The sequence below is a fragment of the Lissotriton helveticus genome, chromosome 1_2, assembly GCF_964261635.1.
Source record: "Lissotriton helveticus chromosome 1_2, aLisHel1.1, whole genome shotgun sequence".
In the NCBI taxonomy this organism is placed as follows: Eukaryota; Metazoa; Chordata; class Amphibia; order Caudata; family Salamandridae; genus Lissotriton; species Lissotriton helveticus.
This window is the reverse complement of record NC_136058.1, coordinates 377,620,395-377,646,493: the sequence shown is the minus strand read 5'-3', so window position 1 is coordinate 377,646,493 and position 26,099 is coordinate 377,620,395. Positions and strand designations below refer to the sequence as shown.

General features: G+C 47.1%; 16 non-coding genes across 16 annotated transcripts; 8 read left to right on the top strand and 8 right to left on the bottom strand.

Annotated features, from left to right (window-relative positions):
- Nucleotides 1–346: 346 nt before the first annotated feature.
- TRNAW-CCA (transfer RNA tryptophan (anticodon CCA)) lies at nucleotides 347–418 on the bottom strand. Its single transcript has one exon. It is a non-coding gene; the product is annotated as a tRNA-Trp (tRNA).
- A 248-nt stretch (nucleotides 419–666) lies between these two features.
- TRNAN-GUU (transfer RNA asparagine (anticodon GUU)) lies at nucleotides 667–740 on the bottom strand. The gene has a single exon. It is a non-coding gene; the product is annotated as a tRNA-Asn (tRNA).
- Nucleotides 741–947: 207 nt separating this feature from the next.
- Nucleotides 948–1,018, top strand: TRNAG-GCC (transfer RNA glycine (anticodon GCC)). The gene has a single exon. It is a non-coding gene; the product is annotated as a tRNA-Gly (tRNA).
- Nucleotides 1,019–2,645: 1,627 nt separating this feature from the next.
- Nucleotides 2,646–2,716, top strand: TRNAG-GCC (transfer RNA glycine (anticodon GCC)). The gene has a single exon. It is a non-coding gene; the product is annotated as a tRNA-Gly (tRNA).
- A 71-nt stretch (nucleotides 2,717–2,787) lies between these two features.
- On the bottom strand, nucleotides 2,788–2,859 carry TRNAW-CCA (transfer RNA tryptophan (anticodon CCA)). The gene has a single exon. It is a non-coding gene; the product is annotated as a tRNA-Trp (tRNA).
- A 248-nt stretch (nucleotides 2,860–3,107) lies between these two features.
- On the bottom strand, nucleotides 3,108–3,181 carry TRNAN-GUU (transfer RNA asparagine (anticodon GUU)). The gene has a single exon. It is a non-coding gene; the product is annotated as a tRNA-Asn (tRNA).
- Nucleotides 3,182–3,388: 207 nt separating this feature from the next.
- TRNAD-GUC (transfer RNA aspartic acid (anticodon GUC)) lies at nucleotides 3,389–3,459 on the top strand. Its single transcript has one exon. It is a non-coding gene; the product is annotated as a tRNA-Asp (tRNA).
- A 1,627-nt stretch (nucleotides 3,460–5,086) lies between these two features.
- TRNAG-GCC (transfer RNA glycine (anticodon GCC)) lies at nucleotides 5,087–5,157 on the top strand. The gene has a single exon. It is a non-coding gene; the product is annotated as a tRNA-Gly (tRNA).
- A 71-nt stretch (nucleotides 5,158–5,228) lies between these two features.
- TRNAW-CCA (transfer RNA tryptophan (anticodon CCA)) lies at nucleotides 5,229–5,300 on the bottom strand. Its single transcript has one exon. It is a non-coding gene; the product is annotated as a tRNA-Trp (tRNA).
- A 248-nt stretch (nucleotides 5,301–5,548) lies between these two features.
- Nucleotides 5,549–5,622, bottom strand: TRNAN-GUU (transfer RNA asparagine (anticodon GUU)). The gene has a single exon. It is a non-coding gene; the product is annotated as a tRNA-Asn (tRNA).
- Nucleotides 5,623–5,829: 207 nt separating this feature from the next.
- TRNAG-GCC (transfer RNA glycine (anticodon GCC)) lies at nucleotides 5,830–5,900 on the top strand. The gene has a single exon. It is a non-coding gene; the product is annotated as a tRNA-Gly (tRNA).
- Nucleotides 5,901–7,527: 1,627 nt separating this feature from the next.
- On the top strand, nucleotides 7,528–7,598 carry TRNAG-GCC (transfer RNA glycine (anticodon GCC)). Its single transcript has one exon. It is a non-coding gene; the product is annotated as a tRNA-Gly (tRNA).
- Nucleotides 7,599–7,669: 71 nt separating this feature from the next.
- Nucleotides 7,670–7,741, bottom strand: TRNAW-CCA (transfer RNA tryptophan (anticodon CCA)). The gene has a single exon. It is a non-coding gene; the product is annotated as a tRNA-Trp (tRNA).
- A 248-nt stretch (nucleotides 7,742–7,989) lies between these two features.
- On the bottom strand, nucleotides 7,990–8,063 carry TRNAN-GUU (transfer RNA asparagine (anticodon GUU)). The gene has a single exon. It is a non-coding gene; the product is annotated as a tRNA-Asn (tRNA).
- A 207-nt stretch (nucleotides 8,064–8,270) lies between these two features.
- On the top strand, nucleotides 8,271–8,341 carry TRNAG-GCC (transfer RNA glycine (anticodon GCC)). Its single transcript has one exon. It is a non-coding gene; the product is annotated as a tRNA-Gly (tRNA).
- Nucleotides 8,342–25,977: 17,636 nt separating this feature from the next.
- TRNAG-GCC (transfer RNA glycine (anticodon GCC)) lies at nucleotides 25,978–26,048 on the top strand. Its single transcript has one exon. It is a non-coding gene; the product is annotated as a tRNA-Gly (tRNA).
- Nucleotides 26,049–26,099: the final 51 nt, after the last annotated feature.

Below are 26,099 nucleotides of genomic sequence, written 5' to 3'. Positions count from 1 at the left end.
CAACTCTAGTCCCAAGCCAGTGACCTCAGCAAATGCAAAGACATTCATAGTTATAGTCTCCTGCATCTGATTCTTGCCATCTTCATGTGAAACGTTGGCGTTATCGTGTCTGCTGCGCACACTTTGTTCATATGTGTACAATTTAAGTGTGTGCACCTGATCACTGTCTTGGGCAGAGCTCTGCCTGTGAACAACCCATGTGAAGCATTGGTGGTTCAGTGGTAGAATTCTCGCCTGCCACGCGGGAGGCCCGGGTTCGATTCCCAGCCAATGCAAGACTGCTTTCTTTTGACTTTGTTTTCGAAAGGAAATATATGACCTCAGTGGGGAATAAAATGGTAAGCAGTGACCCCGACGTGATTTGAATACGCAACCTTCTGATCTGGAGTCAGACGCGCTACCGTTGCGCCACGAGGTCCTTACACTTACAGCTTTCGGAGCCAGATCAACAAATGCTGTGGGCCTTTTGACTTATTTTCCCCTCCTCATATGCCTACAGTTGTATTACAGAGCTTGACCTTTTGTTTTCTATCCTAATTATGAAATTGACTGCAGGTGCCGAGAGAACGCAGAGAATTGAAATATTCAGGGAAAGGGTGTCCAGCAGGAGAGAGCAAAGGTATGTATCTGTTTTCCATTCAAGTGTTTCATTCAGGCAAAATAATACGTCCCTGGGTGGGCTTGAACCACCAACCTTTCGGTTAACAGCCGAACACGCTAACCGATTGCGCCACATAGACGAGTAACTACAGCATCTTTCCTTAGACTCAATATATATCTTGATATGTATGTGCCTGCCTGGAGCTTGTCTTATATAAGCCATCATCATGTGAAACTTTGGCGTTGTCATGTCTGCTGCGCACACTTTGTTCATATGTGTACAATTTAAGTGTGTGCACCTGATCACTGTCTTGGACAGAGCTATGCCTGTGAACTCTCCATGTGAAGCATTGGTGGTTCAGTGGTAGAATTCTCGCCTGCCACGCGGGAGGCCCGGGTTCGATTCCCGGCCAATGCAAGGCTGCGTTCCTTTGACTTTGTTTTCGAAAGGAAATATATGAACTCAGTGGGGAATAAAATGGTAAGCAGTGACCCCGACGTGATTTGACCACGCAACCTTCTGATCTGGAGTCAGACGCGCTACCGTTGCGCCACAAGGTCCTTACACTTACAGCCTTCAAGCCAGATCAACAAATGCTGATGGCCTTTTGACTTATTTTCCCCTCCTCATATGCCTACAGTTGTATTACAGGGCTAGGCCTTTTGTTTTCTATCCTAATTATGAAATTGACTGCAGGTGCAGAGAGAACGCAGAGGATTGAAATGTTCAGATAAAGGGTCTTAAGCAGGAGAGAGCAGAGGTACGTATCTGTGTTTCATTAAAGTGTTTCATGCCGGCAAAAAGGATACTTCCCTGGGTGGGCTTGAACCACCAACCTTTCTGTTAACAACCGAATGCGCTAACCATTTGCACCACAGAGGTTAATAACTGTAGCACAGTTCCTGAGACTCAATATATATCTTGATAATTGTGTGCCTGCCTGGAGCTTGTGTTATATAATGCGTCTTTATGCCATACAGCATTTCTCATTTGCTTAGTGTCTTGTTATTGTTGGACGTAATGATGAATAGACTACTGTCTAATGGTCTTAGAGCCAGTATTACTACCGGTCCCAGTGTATGAGACACATACATGACTTTTCTGTTGCCTGCTTAGCATAGCTCCCTGCTCCTCTGTAGGTGTGCTACCAGCCAGTAAGGCGTGTGCCTTGCCCATCAGATGTGTTATGTTAGACTTGACTTCTCTGTGAGCAAAGTCTCCCTCCCATAGCAGGTGCTTTCTCTGAACTCTTGACTTGTAAGACTGCTGGGAAAGGCCCTCCCTAGCCCCTCACTCAGATAGATACATTTACCTTCAGAGCTCAGCTTTGGAGAAAGAGATTGGGGAGAGAGCAAATAGGGGAAGGCCCATGGTGCACACTTTATTTTACATAAAAGCTGGGGCTTGTGGGAGGACAGGGACAAGAGGGTTCTCAGGGAAAGAAATCCCAGGAGTATTGATGGCTAGGCCCTGAAACACAACAATCCCGGATTGGCAAGGCACAATATGCCTGTGCAACAGGCCTGACCCTAGGCTTCCGGAGTTCTTGGTCACAAAAGGCTCCAGTGATCTAAGCCCGACCAGGGCTGTGCCCGACCAGGGCTGTAGGCCGCGTTGGGAGCGCGTTAGGGACGCGTAAAGGGACGCAGGGCGCAGAACTCTGCCCGTTTCACCCCAGCATTTAGGGGAGGACACAGAATCTGGGAAAGCCAGTGGGAAGGATTTTCCAGGAGGAGAGTTCAGTGAGATAATCTGAAACACAATAGTGCTGGTGATCTGGCGGGTGCATTCTGTGAACCACTTTTGTCGGGAGCAGCCTGCCATCATGCCCTGATAAACACAACTCTAGTCCCAAGCCAGTGACCTCAGCAAATGCAAAGACATTCATAGTTATAGTCTCCTGCATCTGATTCTTGCCATCTTCATGTGAAACGTTGGCGTTATCATGTCTGCTGCGCACACTTTGTTCATATGTGTACAATTTAAGTGTGTGCACCTGATCACTGTCTTGGGCAGAGCTCTGCCTGTGAACAACCCATGTGAAGCATTGGTGGTTCAGTGGTAGAATTCTCGCCTGCCACGCGGGAGGCCCGGGTTCGATTCCCGGCCAATGCAAGACTGCTTTCTTTTGACTTTGTTTTCGAAAGGAAATATATGACCTCAGTGGGGAATAAAATGGTAAGCAGTGACCCCGACGTGATTTGGACACGCAACCTTCTGATCTGGAGTCAGACGCGCTACCGTTGCGCCACGAGGTCCTTACACTTACAGCTTTCGGAGCCAGATCAACAAATGCTGTGGGCCTTTTGACTTATTTTCCCCTCCTCATATGCCTACAGTTGTATTACAGAGCTTGACCTTTTGTTTTCTATCCTAATTATGAAATTGACTGCAGGTGCCGAGAGAACGCAGAGAATTGAAATATTCAGGGAAAGGGTGTCCAGCAGGAGAGAGCAAAGGTATGTATCTGTTTTCCATTCAAGTGTTTCATTCAGGCAAAATAATACGTCCCTGGGTGGGCTTGAACCACCAACCTTTCGGTTAACAGCCGAACGCGCTAACCGATTGCGCCACAGAGACGAGTGACTACAGCATCTTTCCTTAGACTCAATATATATCTTGATATGTATGTGCCTGCCTGGAGCTTGTCTTATATAAGCCATCATCATGTGAAACTTTGGCGTTGTCATGTCTGCTGCGCACACTTTGTTCATATGTGTACAATTTAAGTGTGTGCACCTGATCACTGTCTTGGACAGAGATATGCCTGTGAACTCCCCATGTGAAGCATTGGTGGTTCAGTGGTAGAATTCTCGCCTGTCACGCGGGAGGCCCGGGTTCGATTCCCAGCCAATGCAAGGCTGCGTTCCTTTGACTTTGTTTTCGAAAGGAAATATATGAACTCAGTGGGGAATAAAATGGTAAGCAGTGACCCCGACGTGATTTGACCACGCAACCTTCTGATCTGGAGTCAGACGCGCTACCGTTGCGCCACAAGGTCCTTACACTTACAGCCTTCAAGCCAGATCAACAAATGCTGATGGCCTTTTGACTTATTTTCCCCTCCTCATATGCCTACAGTTGTATTACAGGGCTAGGCCTTTTGTTTTCTATCCTAATTATGAAATTGACTGCAGGTGCAGAGAGAACGCAGAGGATTGAAATGTTCAGATAAAGGGTCTTAAGCAGGAGAGAGCAGAGGTACGTATCTGTGTTTCATTAAAGTGTTTCATGCCGGCAAAAAGGATACTTCCCTGGGTGGGCTTGAACCACCAACCTTTCTGTTAACAACCGAACGCGCTAACCATTTGCACCACAGAGGTTAATAACTGTAGCTCAGTTCCTGAGACTCAATATATATCTTGATAATTGTGTGCCTGCCTGGAGCTTGTGTTATATAATGCGTCTTTATGCCATACAGCATTTCTCATTTGCTTAGTGTCTTGTTATTGTTGGACGTAATGATGAATAGACTACTGTCTAATGGTCTTAGAGCCAGTATTACTACCGGTCCCAGTGTATGAGACACATACATGACTTTTCTGTTGCCTGCTTAGCATAGCTCCCTGCTCCTCTGTAGGTGTGCTACCAGCCAGTAAGGCGTGTGCCTTGCCCATCAGATGTGTTATGTTAGACTTGACTTCTCTGTGAGCAAAGTCTCCCTCCCATAGCAGGTGCTTTCTCTGAACTCTTGACTTGTAAGACTGCTGGGAAAGGCCCTCCCTAGCCCCTCACTCAGATAGATACATTTACCTTCAGAGCTCAGCTTTGGAGAAAGAGATTGGGGAGAGAGCAAATAGGGGAAGGCCCATGGTGCACACTTTATTTTACATAAAAGCAGGGGCTTGTGGGAGGACAGGGACAAGAGGGTTCTCAGGGAAAGAAATCCCAGGAGTATTGATGGCTAGGCCCTGAAACACAACAATCCCGGATTGGCAAGGCACAATATGCCTGTGCAACAGGCCTGACCATAGGCTTCCGGAGTTCTTGGTCACAAAAGGCTCCAGTGATCTAAGCCCGACCAGGGCTGTGCCCGACCAGGGCTGTAGGCCGCGTTGGGAGCGCGTTAGGGACGCGTAAAGGGACGCAGGGCGCAGAACTCTGCCCGTTTCACCCCAGCATTTAGGGGAGGACACAGAATCTGGGAAAGCCAGTGGGAAGGATTTTCCAGGAGGAGAGTTCAGTGAGATAATCTGAAACACAATAGTGCTGGTGATCTGGCGGGTGCATTCTGTGAACCACTTTTGTCGGGAGCAGCCTGCCATCATGCCCTGATAAACACAACTCTAGTCCTAAGCCAGTGACCTCAGCAAATGCAAAGACATTCATAGTTATAGTCTCCTGCATCTGATTCTTGCCATCTTCATGTGAAACGTTGGCGTTATCATGTCTGCTGCGCACACTTTGTTCATATGTGTACAATTTAAGTGTGTGCACCTGATCACTGTCTTGGGCAGAGCTCTGCCTGTGAACAACCCATGTGAAGCATTGGTGGTTCAGTGGTAGAATTCTCGCCTGCCACGCGGGAGGCCCGGGTTCGATTCCCGGCCAATGCAAGACTGCTTTCTTTTGACTTTGTTTTCGAAAGGAAATATATGACCTCAGTGGGGAATAAAATGGTAAGCAGTGACCCCGACGTGATTTGGACACGCAACCTTCTGATCTGGAGTCAGACGCGCTACCGTTGCGCCACGAGGTCCTTACACTTACAGCTTTCGGAGCCAGATCAACAAATGCTGTGGGCCTTTTGACTTATTTTCCCCTCCTCATATGCCTACAGTTGTATTACAGAGCTTGACCTTTTGTTTTCTATCCTAATTATGAAATTGACTGCAGGTGCCGAGAGAACGCAGAGAATTGAAATATTCAGGGAAAGGGTGTCCAGCAGGAGAGAGCAAAGGTATGTATCTGTTTTCCATTCAAGTGTTTCATTCAGGCAAAATAATACGTCCCTGGGTGGGCTTGAACCACCAACCTTTCGGTTAACAGCCGAACGCGCTAACCGATTGCACCACAGAGACGAGTGACTACAGCATCTTTCCTTAGACTCAATATATATCTTGATATGTATGTGCCTGCCTGGAGCTTGTCTTATATAAGCCATCATCATGTGAAACTTTGGCGTTGTCATGTCTGCTGCACACACTTTGTTCATATGTGTACAATTTAAGTGTGTGCACCTGATCACTGTCTTGGACAGAGCTATGCCTGTGAACTCCCCATGTGAAGCATTGGTGGTTCAGTGGTAGAATTCTCGCCTGCCACGCGGGAGGCCCGGGTTCGATTCCTGGCCAATGCAAGGCTGCGTTCCTTTGACTTTGTTTTCGAAAGGAAATATATGAACTCAGTGGGGAATAAAATGGTAAGCAGTGACCCCGACGTGATTTGACCACGCAACCTTCTGATCTGGAGTCAGACGCGCTATCGTTGCGCCACAAGGTCCTTACACTTACAGCCTTCAAGCCAGATCAACAAATGCTGATGGCCTTTTGACTTATTTTCCCCTCCTCATATGCCTACAGTTGTATTACAGGGCTAGGCCTTTTGTTTTCTATCCTTATTATGAAATTGACTGCAGGTGCAGAGAGAACGCAGAGGATTGAAATGTTCAGATAAAGGGTCTTAAGCAGGAGAGAGTAGAGGTACGTATCTGTGTTTCATTAAAGTGTTTCATGCCGGCAAAAAGGATACTTCCCTGGGTGGGCTTGAACCACCAACCTTTCTGTTAACAACCGAACGCGCTAACCATTTGCACCACAGAGGTTAATAACTGTAGCACAGTTCCTGAGACTCAATATATATCTTGATAATTGTGTGCCTGCCTGGAGCTTGTGTTATATAATGTGTCTTTATGCCATACAGCATTTCTCATTTGCTTAGTGTCTTGTTATTGTTGGACGTAATGATGAATAGACTACTGTCTAATGGTCTTAGAGCCAGTATTACTACCGGTCCCAGTGTATGAGACACATACATGACTTTTCTGTTGCCTGCTTAGCATAGCTCCCTGCTCCTCTGTAGGTGTGCTACCAGCCAGTAAGGCGTGTGCCTTGCCCATCAGATGTGTTATGTTAGACTTGACTTCTCTGTGAGCAAAGTCTCCCTCCCATAGCAGGTGCTTTCTCTGAACTCTTGACTTGTAAGACTGCTGGGAAAGGCCCTCCCTAGCCCCTCACTCAGATAGATACATTTACCTTCAGAGCTCAGCTTTGGAGAAAGAGATTGGGGAGAGAGCAAATAGGGGAAGGCCCATGGTGCACACTTTATTTTACATAAAAGCAGGGGCTTGTGGGAGGACAGGGACAAGAGGGTTCTCAGGGAAAGAAATCCCAGGAGTATTGATGGCTAGGCCCTGAAACACAACAATCCCGGATTGGCAAGGCACAATATGCCTGTGCAACAGGCCTGACCCTAGGCTTCCGGAGTTCTTGGTCACAAAAGGCTCCAGTGATCTAAGCCCGACCAGGGCTGTGCCCGACCAGGGCTGTAGGCCGCGTTGGGAGCGCGTTAGGGACGCGTAAAGGGACGCAGGGCGCAGAACTCTGCCCGTTTCACCCCAGCATTTAGGGGAGGACACAGAATCTGGGAAAGCCAGTGGGAAGGATTTTCCAGGAGGAGAGTTCAGTGAGATAATCTGAAACACAATAGTGCTGGTGATCTGGCGGGTGCATTCTGTGAACCACTTTTGTCGGGAGCAGCCTGCCATCATGCCCTGATAAACACAACTCTAGTCCCAAGCCAGTGACCTCAGCAAATGCAAAGACATTCATAGTTATAGTCTCCTGCATCTGATTCTTGCCATCTTCATGTGAAACGTTGGCGTTATCATGTCTGCTGCGCACACTTTGTTCATATGTGTACAATTTAAGTGTGTGCACCTGATCACTGTCTTGGGCAGAGCTCTGCCTGCGAACAACCCATGTGAAGCATTGGTGGTTCAGTGGTAGAATTCTCGCCTGCCACGCGGGAGGCCCGGGTTCGATTCCCGGCCAATGCAAGACTGCTTTCTTTTGACTTTGTTTTCGAAAGGAAATATATGACCTCAGTGGGGAATAAAATGGTAAGCAGTGACCCCGACGTGATTTGGACACGCAACCTTCTGATCTGGAGTCAGACGCGCTACCGTTGCGCCACGAGGTCCTTACACTTACAGCTTTTGGAGCCAGATCAACAAATGCTGTGGGCCTTTTGACTTATTTTCCCCTCCTCATATGCCTACAGTTGTATTACAGAGCTTGACCTTTTGTTTTCTATCCTAATTATGAAATTGACTGCAGGTGCCGAGAGAACGCAGAGAATTGAAATATTCAGGGAAAGGGTGTCCAGCAGGAGAGAGCAAAGGTATGTATCTGTTTTCCATTCAAGTGTTTCATTCAGGCAAAATAATACGTCCCTGGGTGGGCTTGAACCACCAACCTTTCGGTTAACAGCCGAACGCGCTAACCGATTGCGCCACAGAGACGAGTGACTACAGCATCTTTCCTTAGACTCAATATATATCTTGATATGTATGTGCCTGCCTGGAGCTTGTCTTATATAAGCCATCATCATGTGAAACTTTGGCGTTGTCATGTCTGCTGCGCACACTTTGTTCATATGTGTACAATTTAAGTGTGTGCACCTGATCACTGTCTTGGACAGAGCTATGCCTGTGAACTCTCCATGTGAAGCATTGGTGGTTCAGTGGTAGAATTCTCGCCTGCCACGCGGGAGGCCCGGGTTCGATTCCCGGCCAATGCAAGGCTGCGTTCCTTTGACTTTGTTTTCGAAAGGAAATATATGAACTCAGTGGGGAATAAAATGGTAAGCAGTGACCCCGACGTGATTTGACCACGCAACCTTCTGATCTGGAGTCAGACGCGCTACCGTTGCGCCACAAGGTCCTTACACTTACAGCCTTCAAGCCAGATCAACAAATGCTGATGGCCTTTTGACTTATTTTCCCCTCCTCATATGCCTACAGTTGTATTACAGGGCTAGGCCTTTTGTTTTCTATCCTAATTATGAAATTGACTGCAGGTGCAGAGAGAACGCAGAGGATTGAAATGTTCAGATAAAGGGTCTTAAGCAGGAGAGAGCAGAGGTACGTATCTGTGTTTCATTAAAGTGTTTCATGCCGGCAAAAAGGATACTTCCCTGGGTGGGCTTGAACCACCAACCTTTCTGTTAACAACCGAACGCACTAACCATTTGCACCACAGAGGTTAATAACTGTAGCACAGTTCCTGAGACTCAATATATATCTTGATAATTGTGTGCCTGCCTGGAGCTTGTGTTATATAATGCGTCTTTATGCCATACAGCATTTCTCATTTGCTTAGTGTCTTGTTATTGTTGGACGTAATGATGAATAGACTACTGTCTAATGGTCTTAGAGCCAGTATTACTACCGGTCCCAGTGTATGAGACACATACATGACTTTTCTGTTGCCTGCTTAGCATAGCTCCCTGCTCCTCTGTAGGTGTGCTACCAGCCAGTAAGGCGTGTGCCTTGCCCATCAGATGTGTTATGTTAGACTTGACTTCTCTGTGAGCAAAGTCTCCCTCCCATAGCAGGTGCTTTCTCTGAACTCTTGACTTGTAAGACTGCTGGGAAAGGCCCTCCCTAGCCCCTCACTCAGATAGATACATTTACCTTCAGAGCTCAGCTTTGGAGAAAGAGATTGGGGAGAGAGCAAATAGGGGAAGGCCCATGGTGCACACTTTATTTTACATAAAAGCAGGGGCTTGTGGGAGGACAGGGACAAGAGGGTTCTCAGGGAAAGAAATCCCAGGAGTATTGATGGCTAGGCCCTGAAACACAACAATCCCGGATTGGCAAGGCACAATATGCCTGTGCAACAGGCCTGACCCTAGGCTTCCGGAGTTCTTGGTCACAAAAGGCTCCAGTGATCTAAGCCCGACCAGGGCTGTGCCCGACCAGGGCTGTAGGCCGCGTTGGGAGCGCGTTAGGGACGCGTAAAGGGACGCAGGGCGCAGAACTCTGCCCGTTTCACCCCAGCATTTAGGGGAGGACACAGAATCTGGGAAAGCCAGTGGGAAGGATTTTCCAGGAGGAGAGTTCAGTGAGATAATCTGAAACACAATAGTGCTGGTGATCTGGCGGGTGCATTCTGTGAACCACTTTTGTCGGGAGCAGCCTGCCATCATGCCCTGATTAAGCATGGGCGTAAAATCCGCTCCGCTCGCGGATTTTTCGGATTTTCGGCAAATCCGCAATCCGCGAACGCTCGCGAATTTGTCGAAAATCCGTGAATCCGCTCGCGGCGGATTTTTTGCTTGGTTGCGGCGCGCGGCGTGGTGCACGGCGTTCACTTTCCGTCATATTAGCGTTTGCCGAGTTGTTTTTCTTTGCGAGTGACGCGCCATTTTAGATCTTGCTGCGTGTTCCCGCGGGAGTTTGTCGCCCGCGAATACGTACTCGCGGCTTGCCACCTTGCACAGCACACCTCGCGAGAGTTCGCAATTGCGAACACGTAGTTGCGGCGGAAAGGAACAATCTCGCACTTGCGAAATAGAGATTTTGCAATTTCGCACAAGAAAATCACCAGCAAACAGGATAAACCTTCAGAAAATTATGATTTTTATCAGAATCACTCCTCAGGTTGACATTTGCATGGCCTTTTTTTTTGCAAGGAGTCCATTTTGGGGGGGGGGGAGTAAGGAAGTGCCCCACAGTCTCCAACTTCCTGTTCCTGTCCAGCAGGCTCCTCCCAGTGCTTTGTCCATCTCCTGGTCACTTTCATTTGGATCTGGAGCTGGAAGGATTACTTTTTGTGGGTGCTGCTGGATATTTGGATTTGAGGCCTTTTTGACTGTCTTTGGATCACTTTTGGATTAGAAATCAACTCACAAGTAAGTTTGTTTGGGGCATTACAGTTGCTGCAAGTACAATTTTTGAACTTTTTCAGAAAATTAAATAAATTATATTGTGGGTAGCCACAGTATCCAGTAGGACCAGGGTTGGTTATGGGTGCATGATACAACTGTTTTGTTGAATTTAAACACCATTGAGGCCATGGATGGGCTGGGATTGTGCAGATTTTATTGTTTTTTGTCGTTTTTTTGGGCCTGCTGGTGTGGCCCTTTGCCCAGGGGTGGTGAGTGTTGCATGGGCCTAGTCTTTCTGTGGGGTGTCTTCTTGAATTTAAACATAATTGAGGCCATGGATGGGCTGGGATTGTGCTTATTTTATTGTTTTTTGTCGTTTTTGGGGGGCTGCTGGTGTGGCCTTTTGCTTGCCCAGGGGTGGTGGTGGTGCATGGACTGAGTGTGCCTGTGGTGTGGTCTCACTCTCTTTGATGTAAACATCATGGATGGCATTGGATTGTGGTGATTTCTGGCTGTTTTTCTGTTTTTTGGGGGTGTACTGTTGATGTGGACTGGCCATGTGGGTGGTGGTGGTGGCCATCTTGAGTGCTGGCTGGTACAGGCAACATGTGCTTGGGGTGTAAGGGGGCCATTTTGAGGAGAGGCAGTGTCTGAGGCCTGCACTTATTTTGCCTATTTTTCATCCCTTATGCCCAGGGGTAGTGAGTGTTGCATGGGCCTAGTGTTTCTGAGGGGTGTCTTCTTGAATTTAAACTCTATTGAGGCCATGGATGGGCTGGGATTGTGCAGATTTTATTGTTTTTTGTTGTTTTTTTGGGCCTGCTGGTGTGGCCCTTTGCCCAGGGGTGGTGGTGAGAGTTGCATGGGCCTAGTCTTTCTGTGTGGTGTCTTCTTGAATTTAAACATAATTGAGGCCATGGATGGGCTGGGATTGTGCTTATTTTATTGTTTTTTGTCGTTTTTGGGGGGCTGCTGGTGTGGCCTTTTGCTTGCCCAGGGGTGGTGGTGGTGCATGGACTGAGTGTGCCTGTGGTGTGGTCTCACTCTCTTTGATGTAAACATCATGGATGGCATTGGATTGTGGTGATTTCTGGCTGTTTTTCTGTTTTTTGGGGGTGTACTGTTGATGTGGACTGGCCATGTGGGTGGTGGTGGTGGCCATCTTGAGTGCTGGCTGGTACAGGCAACATGTGCTTGGGGTGTAAGGGGGCCATTTTGAGGAGAGGCAGTGTCTGAGGCCTGCACTTATTTTGCCTACTTTTCATCCCTTATGCCCAGGGGTAGTGAGTGTTGCATGGGCCTAGTGTTTCTGAGGGGTGTCTTCTTGAATTTAAACTCTATTGAGGCCATGGATGGGCTGGGATTGTGCAGATTTTATTGTTTTTTATCGTTTTTTTGGGCCTGCTGGTGTGGCCCTTTGCCCAGGGGTGGTGAGTGTTGCATGGGCCTAGTCTTTCTGTGGGGTGTCTTCTTGAATTTAAACATAATTGAGGCCATGGATGGGCTGGGATTGTGCTTATTTTATTGTTTTTTGTCGTTTTTGGGGGGCTGCTGGTGTGGCCTTTTGCTTGCCCAGGGGTGGTGGTGGTGCATGGACTGAGTGTGCCTGTGGTGTGGTCTCACTCTCTTTGATGTAAACATCATGGATGGCATTGGATTGTGGTGATTTCTGGCTGTTTTTCTGTTTTTTGGGGGTGTACTGTTGATGTGGACTGGCCATGTGGGTGGTGGTGGTGGCCATCTTGAGTGCTGGCTGGTACAGGCAACATGTGCTTGGGGTGTAAGGGGGCCATTTTGAGGAGAGGCAGTGTCTGAGGCCTGCACTTATTTTGCCTATTTTTCATCCCTTATGCCCAGGGGTAGTGAGTGTTGCATGGGCCTAGTGTTTCTGAGGGGTGTCTTCTTGAATTTAAACTCTATTGAGGCCATGGATGGGCTGGGATTGTGCAGATTTTATTGTTTTTTGTCGTTTTTTTGGGCCTGCTGGTGTGGCCCTTTGCCCAGGGGTGGTGGTGAGAGTTGCATGGGCCTAGTCTTTCTGTGTGGTGTCTTCTTGAATTTAAACATAATTGAGGCCATGGATGGGCTGGGATTGTGCTTATTTTATTGTTTTTTGTCGTTTTTGGGGGGCTGCTGGTGTGGCCTTTTGCTTGCCCAGGGGTGGTGGTGGTGCATGGACTGAGTGTGCCTGTGGTGTGGTCTCACTCTCTTTGATGTAAACATCATGGATGGCATTGGATTGTGGTGATTTCTGGCTGTTTTTCTGTTTTTTGGGGGTGTACTGTTGATGTGGACTGGCCATGTGGGTGGTGGTGGTGGCCATCTTGAGTGCTGGCTGGTACAGGCAACATGTGCTTGGGGTGTAAGTGGGCCATTTTGAGGAGAGGCAGTGTCTGAGGCCTGCACTTATTTTGCCTACTTTTCATCCATTATGCCCAGGGGTAGTGAGTGTTGCATACTTGCATGTCCGTAGTCTTTCTGTGGGGTGTCTTCAATGTAAACATCAAGGAGGGCATGGGATTGTGCTCATTTTTCTGTGTTTTGTCGATTTTTTGGGGTGTATAACTGAACTGATGTTCCTCTGTCTTCCATTGCTTTTAGGTGCACAAGAAGACTCAAGAGAACCACCAGTGCCAGGAAGAAGTCCTGCAGCGGTGTGTGCAGCATAACGTCACGCGACGTCACGTCTGGACACAGAACCCTCTGCAACTCGTGCAACTGCTGCCTGCTGACCTGCTCTGAAGAGGATGGCCCCAAAAAAAGTAACCCGTAGCTCCTCTAGCAAGAAAGGTGCCAGTAAGGAGCAGAAGAAGCAAGTTACCAAGGAGACTGGTGTGCCGCCCGCCCCTTTTTTTGGGAGTAAAAAAAAAAGTATGCCTGCAGCAGCAGCAGCGGGATCTGCTGGGGACCAAGCTGGCAGCAGCACCCCCGCTCCATTGGGCTCAGTGCCACCACCACCACCACGCCAACTTAAGTCCAAGCCCTTGAGTGCTGCAGAGGCAGCCAGTATAGTTGTTCAATCACCATCGACCAGTGATGTTGGCTCATCGCAAGAAAGCAGCAGCAATGTCCCTCAATCAACACAGGTTGTTGTAGCTCATCTGACGAGTGTTGAACAACCACAGCCGCAACAACAATCACATGTGCAAGTACAAGCCCAAGTACATGTGGAAGGAGAGGCAGCGCAAGGAGATGCGCAAGCAGAGGTGCATGGAGGGTCACAAGTGCCCACAATAGTTGTTCCTCCCGAAGTAGGGGCACATCAGGAAATCGACAATCAAGGCGAGGTATCATTTGAGGAAGCCACTCCTCCTGCTGATCCTTCATTGTCTTCCACAACCCTAGCAAGGAAGAGATCAAGGGTGGTGTCTACATCCTCTTCAAGCACACCTCCTTCTGATGATACGGATCAAACTTGGGAACCAGCACCACAGCCGTCTGAGAGTGAGGCACACCATGATCCAACAAAGGTACTTAAGCGTAAAAGGAAGCTCGTCCAAAGTCTCAGACTTATGGAGTGTGATGAGGCTCAACAAGAAGTGGCGGATACTGCTGCTGATGAAGACTCTGCCAACGACGACCCAGTCATCATAAAGGTCACTGCAGCCCCAGCGGGCATGCAGCAAACAGACATTTTGACCCTAGCCCGAAGAGCTGCTGCGCGTGATGATGATGATGATGATGTTGTCGATGAGGAGGCAGTGGAAACACCACAATCATTGGAGTTAAGTAGTACACCAACTCGTCCCGCTTCCATATTTCTTTCTGGCAAGAAGAGACCTGCGTCAACCTCGACCTTAATTAGTGGCGGTGAAAGTGGAAAACGTACAAAAGTTGGGCAATCCAGATCCTCCACTTCATCTGGCATTAGCTTCATGACCACCACCACCAGTATCGCCGCCTCCTCCAGGTCCCACAGACACTTCAAGTCCCCAGTTTGGGACTTCTTTACTGTTTGTCCCAAAAATCCAAAGTTTGCCATTTGTACCCTTTGTAAGCTTGCAGTTAGTCGTGGTAAGTCAGGTACCAACTATGGTACCGGCGGCCAGAGTGGTCATCTTGAGAGAAAGCACGCTGTCCAATGGTTTGCGCACCTAGCTGCGATCAAGAAAGGCCAAAATCAAGGAAACGTTGATGTTTCATCTGATGTTGACGAGCAGGAAGAAGACGTGTCAAACACTTCCCTTACACCCAGTACCCCTGTCAGCAGCACACCCAATGTGAGGCACACTAAGAGTGTTGGAGCGAGTGAGACACCAACGCACAAAAGTTCACCAGCGAGCAAAATTGGGTCAACGAAGTCATTATCAGCCCGTAAATGCTTGGTCCAGGCCAACATTAGAACAATGCTTACTTCAGACGTGCCATATGAACGCAACCACCCACTGACGCGTCTGTATAACACTAAGCTGGCTAAAATGCTAGCTGTGGACCTTCTACCTTTTTCTTTTGTAGAAGCGGTAGGTTTTCTTGAATTAGTTGCAACGCTCTGCCCTAAATGGAAGGTTCCGAGCCGGTTCTATTTTGCCAGAGTTGCGGTTCCAGCACTACATGAAGATGTGCTGCAGGCGATTGGGGCAGCTTTGCAGAAGAGTGCTGTTCACACAATACATCTGACAACAGACATGTGGACCAGTGGCCCAGGCGATGATTACATGTGCATCACTGCACACTGGGTCTCTTTTTCAGGTGTTATAGCAAAGCTAAACGCAGGTGTTGACCCGGACCAAGTTTTCAAAGCTGCTCGGAAACATGCAACACTAGCCATGTTTGCCTTGGAGAAAAGTCACACAGCAGAAAACCTTTTGGAAGAGTTTAACAAAAAGGTCTTGACAATGCTATCCCCCCTAAAACGCAAGATTGGTTATGTTTCCACGGATAATGGCGCCAATGTAGTTAAGGCCATGTTCATGGGTGACCATGTTAGAGTGCCGTGTTTGGCGCACTGTATCAACCTGGTAGTTCAAAAATTCTTGAGTGATAAAGAGAGTCCAGCGTTCGAGGTAATGGCCACCTGCCGCAAAATGTGCAACCATTTCAGCCATTCTTTTAAGGCCCGGAAGCATCTGCGGAGACTGCTACTTCAACGTGGAATGCCAGTGAAAGCACTCATCCAGGAGGTGGCAACACGTTGGAACTCAACCTTCTACATGCTTGAGCGTCTGCATGAGCAGTATACGGTACTCGATCACTATTTCTTGACAGAGGCTACATCTCAGAAGGAGGACCTGCGGATGAGTAAGGCGCAATGGGCCATAGTTAAAAGCCTGACAGACATGCTTCGTCCTTTTGAGTTCTTCACGCGTGCAGTCAGCCAGGAGGACTGTAATTTGGGAAAAGCTATCCCATTGTTGTGCATACTGGAGCACCAACTGATGGCGGTTTCTTCTGAGTTTGAAAAAGATGAAAAAAAAAAAAACATTTCATTTTGTCTGAGAAATTATTACATCGCCTACGTGGTGATGAACGTCTTAAAAACATCAACTCAGATCAGCATTACATTTGTGCTACTATTCTGGATCCACGCTACAAAAAGGCGCTGGCAGACAACGCATTCTTTCCTTTCGCTGATGCAGATGTTCAAAAGTACAAACATTGGTTAGCCTGGTCAGCCAAGAGGTTTGAAAAAGAACGGCAGGTTATTGAAGGAGAAGCCAGTACATCAGCATCAGCATCAGCATCAGCAGGCCATCCGCAGTCACAAGAATCCACTTCTGCACCTGTGGCTGGGGCACAAGTGACCTCTCAGCCGTTAAAGACACCGGCAACTGGATCATCTGCACCACACACAATGACAACACTAACAGTGGCTGGGGAGGAGGATTGGCTAAGTTTGATGGGGTATGGTTCTCGAAAAAATGTCACAGGCACAGCTAAAAGTAAGCAAAGTGGAGGAACAGTTGATGACCTTGAGTCGATGGTGCAGGACTATCTGAATGACTCAACAGTGGTCTTTCTTAATGAGGAGCCATTGCAGTATTGGCATGGCAAAAAACAATTGTGGCCACAGCTCTACAACCTGGCTATAAACTATTTGTCTTGCCCACTCGCAAGTGTGTCTTCTGAACGTGTTTTCAGTGCTGCTGGTGGCATTGTAACTGCCAAACGGAGCCGCCTATCGCCCAAAAATGTGGAGCGGCTGACAATGATCAAGATGAATCAGCACCTCATACCACCAGATTACAAAGTGCGAGAAAGCACGCCACATGAAGACGATGAGGACAGCAACGTAGATGAGGGGATTTTTTCTCTGTTCGGTGCCACTGACCTCATCCAGCCTGAATTCGCAGAGTATGATGACGAAATCTTGTTCTTATTCCCTGACACCGAGCCCTGAAAATGAGACAATCAATCAAGAACTTTCTTTTTCGTCCTTATTCACTTTTATTCCTGTGTGCTTTGTGTCTCTGTTTCTTTGTTTTGCACAGTTAATTTAATTCAAACTTTAATCACCTAATCCCAAAAACAAGACCATCATCAGAACTGTCTTCACTTGTTTGCTTATTGATTTGAAGGTGCCGCAGTCTACATTCCTCAGGTTCACAAGTTCTGAAGAACATGCTCCTCTATCCTCCTCCTCCAGACTGCGATTTCCCTCCAAGCAGAGTGCTGGATTACGCACAATGAAGAAAGACTCAGCACTTGTGGGGGTGTTGTACTTCTTTGCGGGTGAGTTGACGGTTTTGGGCCCATTGCTGTGAAGCTCTAATAATGGACAAAAGTGTTTTGGACCAAATATGAGGTGGAAATTTCTTGCCGTTTTTGCTGACTTGCTTGCCTTTGAGGTGCTCTTTGGCGGGGTTCCGGGGGTTTGTGTGTAATTTTTGGTGTCTGTCGAAGCACTGCTGCGACAGTCTAATCTTGATTGCATTTGCTTTTCAGGAAATCCGTGGTGGAAAACAGGAGTTATGATGATTGATGATGATGACCTAGCTGAACAGCGCGGCATTTGGAACGAAGGCCGAGAGATATTGTAAGTATGAGATTTAGCTTTTTCGCTGTTTGGGGGTGTTGTCGGGTGTTTTTTTGCGGGTGGCTTGGCGCCGGCGGGTCTTGCCTGGGGCATTCCTGGGAAGGTCTAATACCGGATACAAGTGTTTTGGACAAAATCCATAAGGAACAGCCTTTTTTTTGCCATTTCTTCAGACATCTTGCTCAATGTAGCGTTTTGGGGGGCTTCCTGCTGTTCGTGGGTGGGTTGCGGCCGGGGTCTCTGTCGAAGCACTGCTGCGACAGTCTAATCTTGATTGCATTTGCTTTTCAGGAAATCCGTGGTGGAAAACAGGAGTTATGATGATTGATGATGACCTAGCTGCACAGCGCGTTACTTTGGACCGAAGGCCGAGAGATATTGTAAGTATGAGATTTAGCTTTTTCGCTGTTTGGGGGTGTTGTCGCGTGTTTTTTTGCGGGTGGGTTGGCGGGTCTTGGCTGGGGCATTCCTGGGAAGGTCTAATGCCGGATAGAAGTGTTTTGGACAAAATCCTTAAGGAAAAGCCTTTTTTTTGCCATTTCTTCAGACATCTTGCTCAATGTAGCGTTTTGGGGGGCTTCCTGCTGTTCGTGGGTGGGTTGCGGCCGGGGTCTCTGTCGAAGCACTGCTGCGACAGTCTAATCTTGATTGCATTTGCTTTTCAGGAAATCCGTGGTGGAAAACAGGAGTTATGATGATTGATGACGACCTAGCTGCACAGCGCCGCGTTTGGACCGAAGGCCGAGAGACATTGTAAGTATGAGATTTAGCTTTTTCGCTGTTTGGTGGTGTTGTGTCGCGTGTTTTTTTGCGGGTGGGTTGGCGGGTCTTGCCTGGGGCATTCCTGGGAAGGTCTAATACCGGCTAGAAGTTTGTTGGACAAAATCCATAAGGAAACACCAGTTTTTGCACTTTTTGTAAGTTAGGGTTCGTTAGGGTTAGCCCTAGCAGCAGGATTGCATGTGTTTAGGGGGGTTCTATTGCAACGCGGTTCTGTTGTTGTAGAGCACTGTTGGAGCGATGCTGGCTATGGATACTTTTGCTTGCAGGCAAGTGGTTTGAATACAATCCACGGTCTGTATTTGGGTCTACTGTTACTTTCAAAGTACGTTTTGTAACCATTTTTCTGCTAGGCATCGTTTTTGGAGATATGATTGGGTTCTTCTACATTTTTGCGACTGGCTTTAGTAAGGGTCTTGGTGGGAGCATTGCTGGGAAGGTCAAATTTTGTTCTAAAACACAGTAGTACACCCACCTTGAGGGGAAAGATCCGCTATAATATTTTGGCCATACTTATTGATCCTTAAAAAGGTGACTCAGACAGAGCACGCAATTTCAAAAATATTGTACTGTCTATTAGGGAAATCAAAGTGTCACTTTTTGAACCACACAGCGTACATACCTTTTATTTATTTATCAGTGGTATTGTAATAGCACTTCCTGTTTTCCGTTCAATAATTACAGGCCGGGTTTCAGTCAACATCCGCCAGGCAGGCAGTGGACAGGGTGTCTCTTCTGTCAGTGGTCACCACCACATTGATGGACGAAGCGTCAGCTGGAATGGAGGAGTGCCGCCAATAAGAGGAATTGTTTGCTGCATGCAACTTACTTACCAATTTCAACAGGACAACTCCAACAACATACGCAATACAGATACAGTATCCATTGTTGTCTTTTATTCTATGAGTGTGACTGCATGTGCTTACCTTTACTTTGTAACCAAAGATTGTCTGTAAACTCTGTATCTTCAATTATTGTTTGTCCATGCTCTGCTTTTTTTTTCTTCTCTCAACAAAACCTACCCAAAAAGAAACCCCCATTCCCATCCATTTTACAAACCCTAACCCTCTTCCCCCGGGCTGTGTTGTTTTGCTTGATGTCTGACTAAAATGACATCAATAATTCCACACACTTGCTGGGGAGGATAAGGTGATAGCAGCAACAGGCTGGTGAAGGAATACGAGGATATCTTCTAGACTTACTCAGCTTCAGTACTATATCTTCTAGTAGTAGTAGCCAATGTCAAATAAATTCAACGCAAGTACTAGTTATACTTGCAATACTTTACCATTTGTTAGGCTACATTATGGCACTGTTCTAGTGTACTGTCACCTGCTATTTTCTCGATCGTACCGTAACCGTTGTAATGCTACAGTAAGGAGTACAAACAAGGTTTCGTTTTCTTTTTTTCCATAGGCATGCAACTGCCACTGTGTCACACCACTAGTAACACCGCAATGAGGAAATGTCACCCGCCCAGGAATGACAACGTTAATCCCCATTTCACCTGGAGCCAGCCCTGGGCCTAGCCCTAATTTCTAACACAAATTACAGGTAAGATAAGCGTTTGGTGGGAGGTAGTATAATGGAGTATTATTTCGGAGTAGACAAGAGATTGACGGTTGTACTACTAAAGTCCTACGACTGTTCAGGAAAACAAAGTTACTGTTACACTCCCGCCCCCCACCCACCAGACTGAAAAGCAGTAAAAAACAGGTATGGTCAGATAAAGTTGAAAAATATATTTATTTATCCCTAACAAAATAATCTCCCTCACCCACCCTAACCCCAACGATTGTCTCTGAAACGTCCCAAAACGATCCCAACTCCCAAATCCCACCCCCCAAAAGTCTATAAAAAAAGGGCAAGGGACACTCCACTACTGGAGGGTGCTGGTGCTGGTGCATGATGCGGCATGGGCATCATACTCCTTGCGGAGGGTGGCAAGCTCGGAGCGGAGGCCCTTAACCAAGGTCTTATACCTCAGGACCTCCTGCTCCAGGTTGGACATGCGGACTCGTAGGCGGCGTTGGCGTTCCTTGCAGCTCCTGTGGGGGGCAGCTGGTATTTCGGGTGCTTGGCGGTGGCGGTCGGCTTTCTTAGCCCGGCTCGGTCCCGCTGGTTTAGTCACGGAGGAGGATGCAGTGGTCACAGTCGAAGATGTTGCCCCGCTCGACTGCGTGTCCTCCTCCTCCTCCAGGGCCACCAGCCGCCGATACTCGGCGACTGTGGCCTCCAGCCTCCGTTGCCGGGCCAATCTAGCCTGCTCCCTCCTTGTTGTTGATTTGGAAGGAGCAACTATATGAAGAAAGAATGACATAGTCTGTAACCAATGCTCCTTATTAATAACACAAAGTGATTGAGCCGAAAGTTGGGTCACAGAGTACAAGTAGCAAATTGAAAGCACAGTACATAACTATTGAGGACAGTATCTATGTAACCTCCCACTTCTGCATCCTTGCTCTAACAGTAGTGGTAGTTTAATGAACTAATTCTACGACCACTATGGACTTCCATTACAGTCGACTATGACAGTACACCAGTCTTATTCTTCTTCTTCTCTCTTGTTTAGGGAAATGGGTACGTTATCTTATGCAAGCCGGCAGAATGACATGGACACAGCACAGTGAAGTTGCACCCGAGAAAAAAAGTTGCACACCATGATGATGGAGACAGACTTGCGTTACTGTACCGGTCCAGTACATGCAGGTGGTGAAGCTATTACTTTTCTATTACGGGTGGCACTGAGAATACTCTGTTACAAGGGCTACTGCTTAATTAATTTACCTTTCACCCTACAGTGCAAATGAGTACTAGAAAAGGAAACTGAAGAAGCTAACTAATTTGATTATCTATCACTTCACATGGGACGTATTTAATGACAGATGAGATGACTTTAGGTGCTTTGCTTAATATTGAGTGAACACAGTGATACACCCACACATGAATGACGTACTACAAGTAAACTAAAGTTATTAAGAGAGGTACGGAGTGTCCACCGTAATAACCAGATATATGCTGTGAATGCAAACGCAATACAAAGTACTGCTACTATTCATGGTAGTATTGGACACATTTACAATTTCTTTTCCTTGCCTTCCCTGCACTGGGACGGACGTGCGGGTGCGGTGGTACATGCTCTTCAAGGTAACACTTACTTCACCTGGCGACCATCTACTCTCTCTAGATACACATTTGCTATGTAAGAGTCAGAGAATACCATGCTCCAGGCATCCATTCATTCAAAGTATACGCACACATAGAGTTTCTGTTTCACCCACCCAGGCTGCTGTCCTTCCACCCATCCTTGCTTCATCATTGACCCAGCCATGCACCATACCATATTCTTTCCTTCCCAGCCACCTCTGGGTCCAAGCAAACACATATCGTTCTTCTTTGCCAGCCATCATACAAGTTCGCGTCCCACTTACTTACACCCTTCTTTCGCTTTTCGTTCATCCCACCATCACGTTCGTCTAAGAACTTATTGGGATTCTTCTCACCAAAAACTTCACAGCTAAGTCGAAGTACATTTCGAGGAGGCTACTACCTGGTTGATTTGTAATTGTAATACACCCGTGCAGAAAGCACACTATGCAGTCTTCAATCTCAATAAGTAAGGAATATATAGCTTACCTGTTTCCGCCACCACCGTTTGATCCCCCACAGGAACGGCCACCAGCTCTTCTAACGCCGCATCCTCCCCAGAGGCCTCCGAGTCCAAGTCCAACACAGCCACCTCCGCGCTGGCCCCGTCACCAGATGTTACACCTACAAAGTACATTTAAGAAAGTTAGAATACACCACTCACTACTATATAATATTTGGTCTAGGAGAAATGTTAAAAAAATAGAATACAATGTAATAATTTGTGACTGTCTACTCCATAGTAAAAATGTCCCATTTTCCAGGGAAGGCTGTTGTCTTGCTGCACTTTTATGCACAACTGATGAATGCTTGCTTTTGATTTTTAACACGCACCACTTTTTCTCCTAACAGACAGAAGCTTGACTCCTGAGTCCTAAGAACACGACCAGGATCAAGTTCAAAGTAGGTGAGAGTTCGGCTCGACCACAAGAAATGTGTCCAATTAATCGTCAGCACTAACCACTTTTCCGTTTACAGTTAAATAGTTTTATGACAAAGTAGATTTTAATAAATGTGTTTACTTTTAATAAAGCTTTTACACTTAAATAGACTCTGTGGTTTTTGTTCCTCTAGACTAGAGTGGATGAGCTAAAGGTTTTGGAATTTTTGCAAGCATGAGTGCCTCTGACACTTCTTGACTGTGCTGTGACTCCGTACTACTCTCTTGTCCTGCGTACGATAATCTAGAGATCATTGGGGATCTATAATCGGTGACTTCGGGAGCTGAATGACTCTGCCACACTATCTAGTCAGTAAGGAGACAGTGCATAGAGGTATTGCTGAATATAATGGGAGTCCAATGGAATTGCCAAATGTCCAATCTTAGTTAGCTACACAGACAGACTAATAAGAATAGTCTAGTAATACCACAGGGAGTCATATTCGAGGCAGGATAAGAATTTATATCCAGTCTACAAGAAGATCAAAGACGATTTAGAAAAAATCGAATGAGGAACGCTAGGAAAAAATAGGTACTGTTTAGTAAAATGTAAACTTACTGGGGCCAGCAAAGGAGCCCTCGCCTGCCCGATCCTGGCCTGCATCCTCAGCACCCTCCTCCTGTGTCCTCTTGCCCTTGGGGGGAGCTGATGTACAACATGAAAGAAAGAAAAACCATAAAACATGGATGAGATTTTTCAACCAAATCAAACATTTCAAAAGAACAATAACAACATATTTTGGAAAAATAGCAAATAGATAGACAACTATTCCACGGGATCTATCTCATGTGGTATATACTACGTTATTCGTATTGCCTGATTTGCGGAACGTTGACTTAGAAAGTTCCTATGTAACTCAATAAACAGACTACTAAAGAGGTTTGCCTAGGCCTGGCACTGCAGGCAGTAGTGCGCAACACGTGACAGACAAAGTCCATCCTGCTTGCAGATCAGTGAATACTCAAACTATCAATCCACCCGCCACCACCGCCACTATTTCTTCTGATAGCCATGTGACTGTCTAAAGGAAGGACACTGGACTTCAGTCTGTTGGGGCTGATTTATAAGTCCCTTGCGGAAGTTGCGGCTGATTTTCCTCCATTGTTGCGTGCCTTTTCTGACGCAGCGGCAGAACAAAAGACTCGCCATGGTGTTGGTGCGGCGTATATATTAAAAAAAAAAACACATATGGGCATATGGGCGATGCATCACGTTGTAAAGCCCTGCGCCATCAGGGGGCGTTCCGGCGCAAGGGAGGGCGTACCTGCGCAGGAACGAATCCTAAAAGTGGCTGAGGGAAATCTACAAGATGTCAATCAGTCATTTTTAGGACAATGATGCATGACTCAAACCCTGCGCGCTTGAAGCCGACGTACGGCTTGATGCAGCATTGGGGAGATAGGGTACCCCAGAGCATTGCTGGAGCTGCGCCATCGTTGGCACGCAACTCCAGCAATGCGCTGCCTTTACGGCACAGATGCGTAAGGCTTCTGTGACGTTTTGGGCCAATGGGTGGTGGTGGCATGGCACACAATTACTGCCGCATCCCTGCTACTTTGCAGGGAATCTGCGCCGGTAATTGAAAATATGACCCTTACTGTCTAGCATTACGCAGTTCTTTTCTTTACAGTACACTGATACATAATTTCTCAGGCCAATGAAATGCTTCTGAACACAACATACAAAACAAAGAAGCATAGTAGCAAGCAAGGCTACTGAGAAGGAGAGCAGTGCACCTGAAAATGAAATGCATAGAAGATTTTGAAATATAATTTACCTCAATGTAATCGGCAGCATTATTGCTCTTGGTAAAGAACAAAGATTTGCAAATAACAGAGCAGGATAAAACAGAGTAGTAAATGTACTACTACAACTACTCACCAAGCCCGGGGACCTCTACGCCGAGCGCGTCCAGCAAGTCCCGCTCCCGGTCCATGACATCGGTCCAGCGGTGGGTGGCCTGGTTATATGTGCGCCGGACCCCAGAGATCTTGTACATGGCCCGGCACACCTTCTCCCACCGCTGGCGGCGCTCCCGGATGCCATAGCCGGTCGCGATCTTGCCGCCTCCCAGGATCGTCTTGGGGAGGCGGCGCTGGACATGGAAGATCAGTGCCGCCACTTCCTCCGCGCTGAAGATCTACCTCGGGACCACTTGCTCCCCCCTTAAACGCCCGCACGGGAGCCGGGCACGGGGTGCGGGACCCTTCCCCTTCTCAGGGTGCTTCCCGGCTCCCTTTACCATGGTCTGGGCAGAAATAAACTTAAATGATAAAGAAGAAATAGAATAGTGAAGAAGAAAAGAAAAGAGTTTAAAAAAGTAGTTTAAAAGTAAATAAAAGCTGCAGAAAACACAAAAATATAGAGCTAGAAAAATAGAGGGTTAGATAATAAGTAAAATTAGATCAAAAAAACTTCAAACAAGCAAAGGATGGCAGAGATTGAGAGAGGATACAGAAAGCATGCCCAGAACCATAGCAATGAATGAGAAACAAGATGGCCGCGCCAGTTCACGACCGCGTGGGTAAGTTCGCGCGAGATTTTCCTTGCGAGTACGCGCGAAATTGTACTCGCGAGCAGCACACTTTGCGAGATTACACATAGCGGGCGGAAACGGAATTACGTCACGCCAACAAGATGGCCGCGCCCGTGTACGACCGATAGGGTAACTTGGCAAACGAATAGCTAGAAGCGCCTCGCGAACACGCGCAAGATCACGCGAACATACACGTCGCAACAAAAACAATTTTGTATTCGCACATATTCGCGGCTTCCGAAATCGATCTCGCACGGATTCGCGCCCCAAATAACGCGCGAAATTGCAAAAAAAACGATTTTAGCTAAAATGAAAGCAATGAGCAGGTGCAAAAGTTCAAACTTAACATTAGTAACATTCAAGGTAGTGCTTCCTGATGGGCCCCTCCAGAGTTTGCAACAATTCTATGACCCTGCTATGACCCAAACAGCAGGCTCATAGAATAGCACCATAAAGGTCCTGTAAAAAAAAAATTTCACTGCAACAAAAAGCAAATTACAGATAAGGAAGGAAGCAGGTGCCAGCCAGACTGGAACTTTCAAAATTACTGACACATTAATGAAACACAAATTAATTGATGGCAGTTGAAGAAGGGCAGGTGTGCTAGCTTTTTTCAACCACCATAATCTACAGTAATAAATAAACCTAATAGGTGCCTGTGAGGATGTACTAGAGGGTGGCATGGGTGTCCCAGAGGGTGGCAGTGGTGAAACAGAGGGTGCTGTGAACCTGTGATGATAAACCAGACGTAGAAACAACATAGTCGCGGCCGTTGCAAGCCGAAAAGTAAGTTCGCAATTGCGAACTTGTCCCAAAATCGGCGCGAACACGCGCCAACACAAAAAACGGAAAAATCCGCAAGTCCGCTAGAGTTCGCGGATCTTCGCGGATTGCGAATCCGTAAATACGCAAGTTCGCGGATTGCCAATCCGCAAAATCCGCCCATGCTTAGCCCTGATAAACACAACTCTAGTCCCAAGCCAGTGACCTCAGCAAATGCAAAGACATTCATAGTTATAGTCTCCTGCATCTGATTCTTGCCATCTTCATGTGAAACGTTGGCGTTATCATGTCTGCTGCGCACACTTTGTTCATATGTGTACAATTTAAGTGTGTGCACCTGATCACTGTCTTGGGCAGAGCTCTGCCTGTGAACAACCCATGTGAAGCATTGGTGGTTCAGTGGTAGAATTCTCGCCTGCCACGCGGGAGGCCCGGGTTCGATTCCCGGCCAATGCAAGACTGCTTTCTTTTGACTTTGTTTTCGAAAGGAAATATATGACCTCAGTG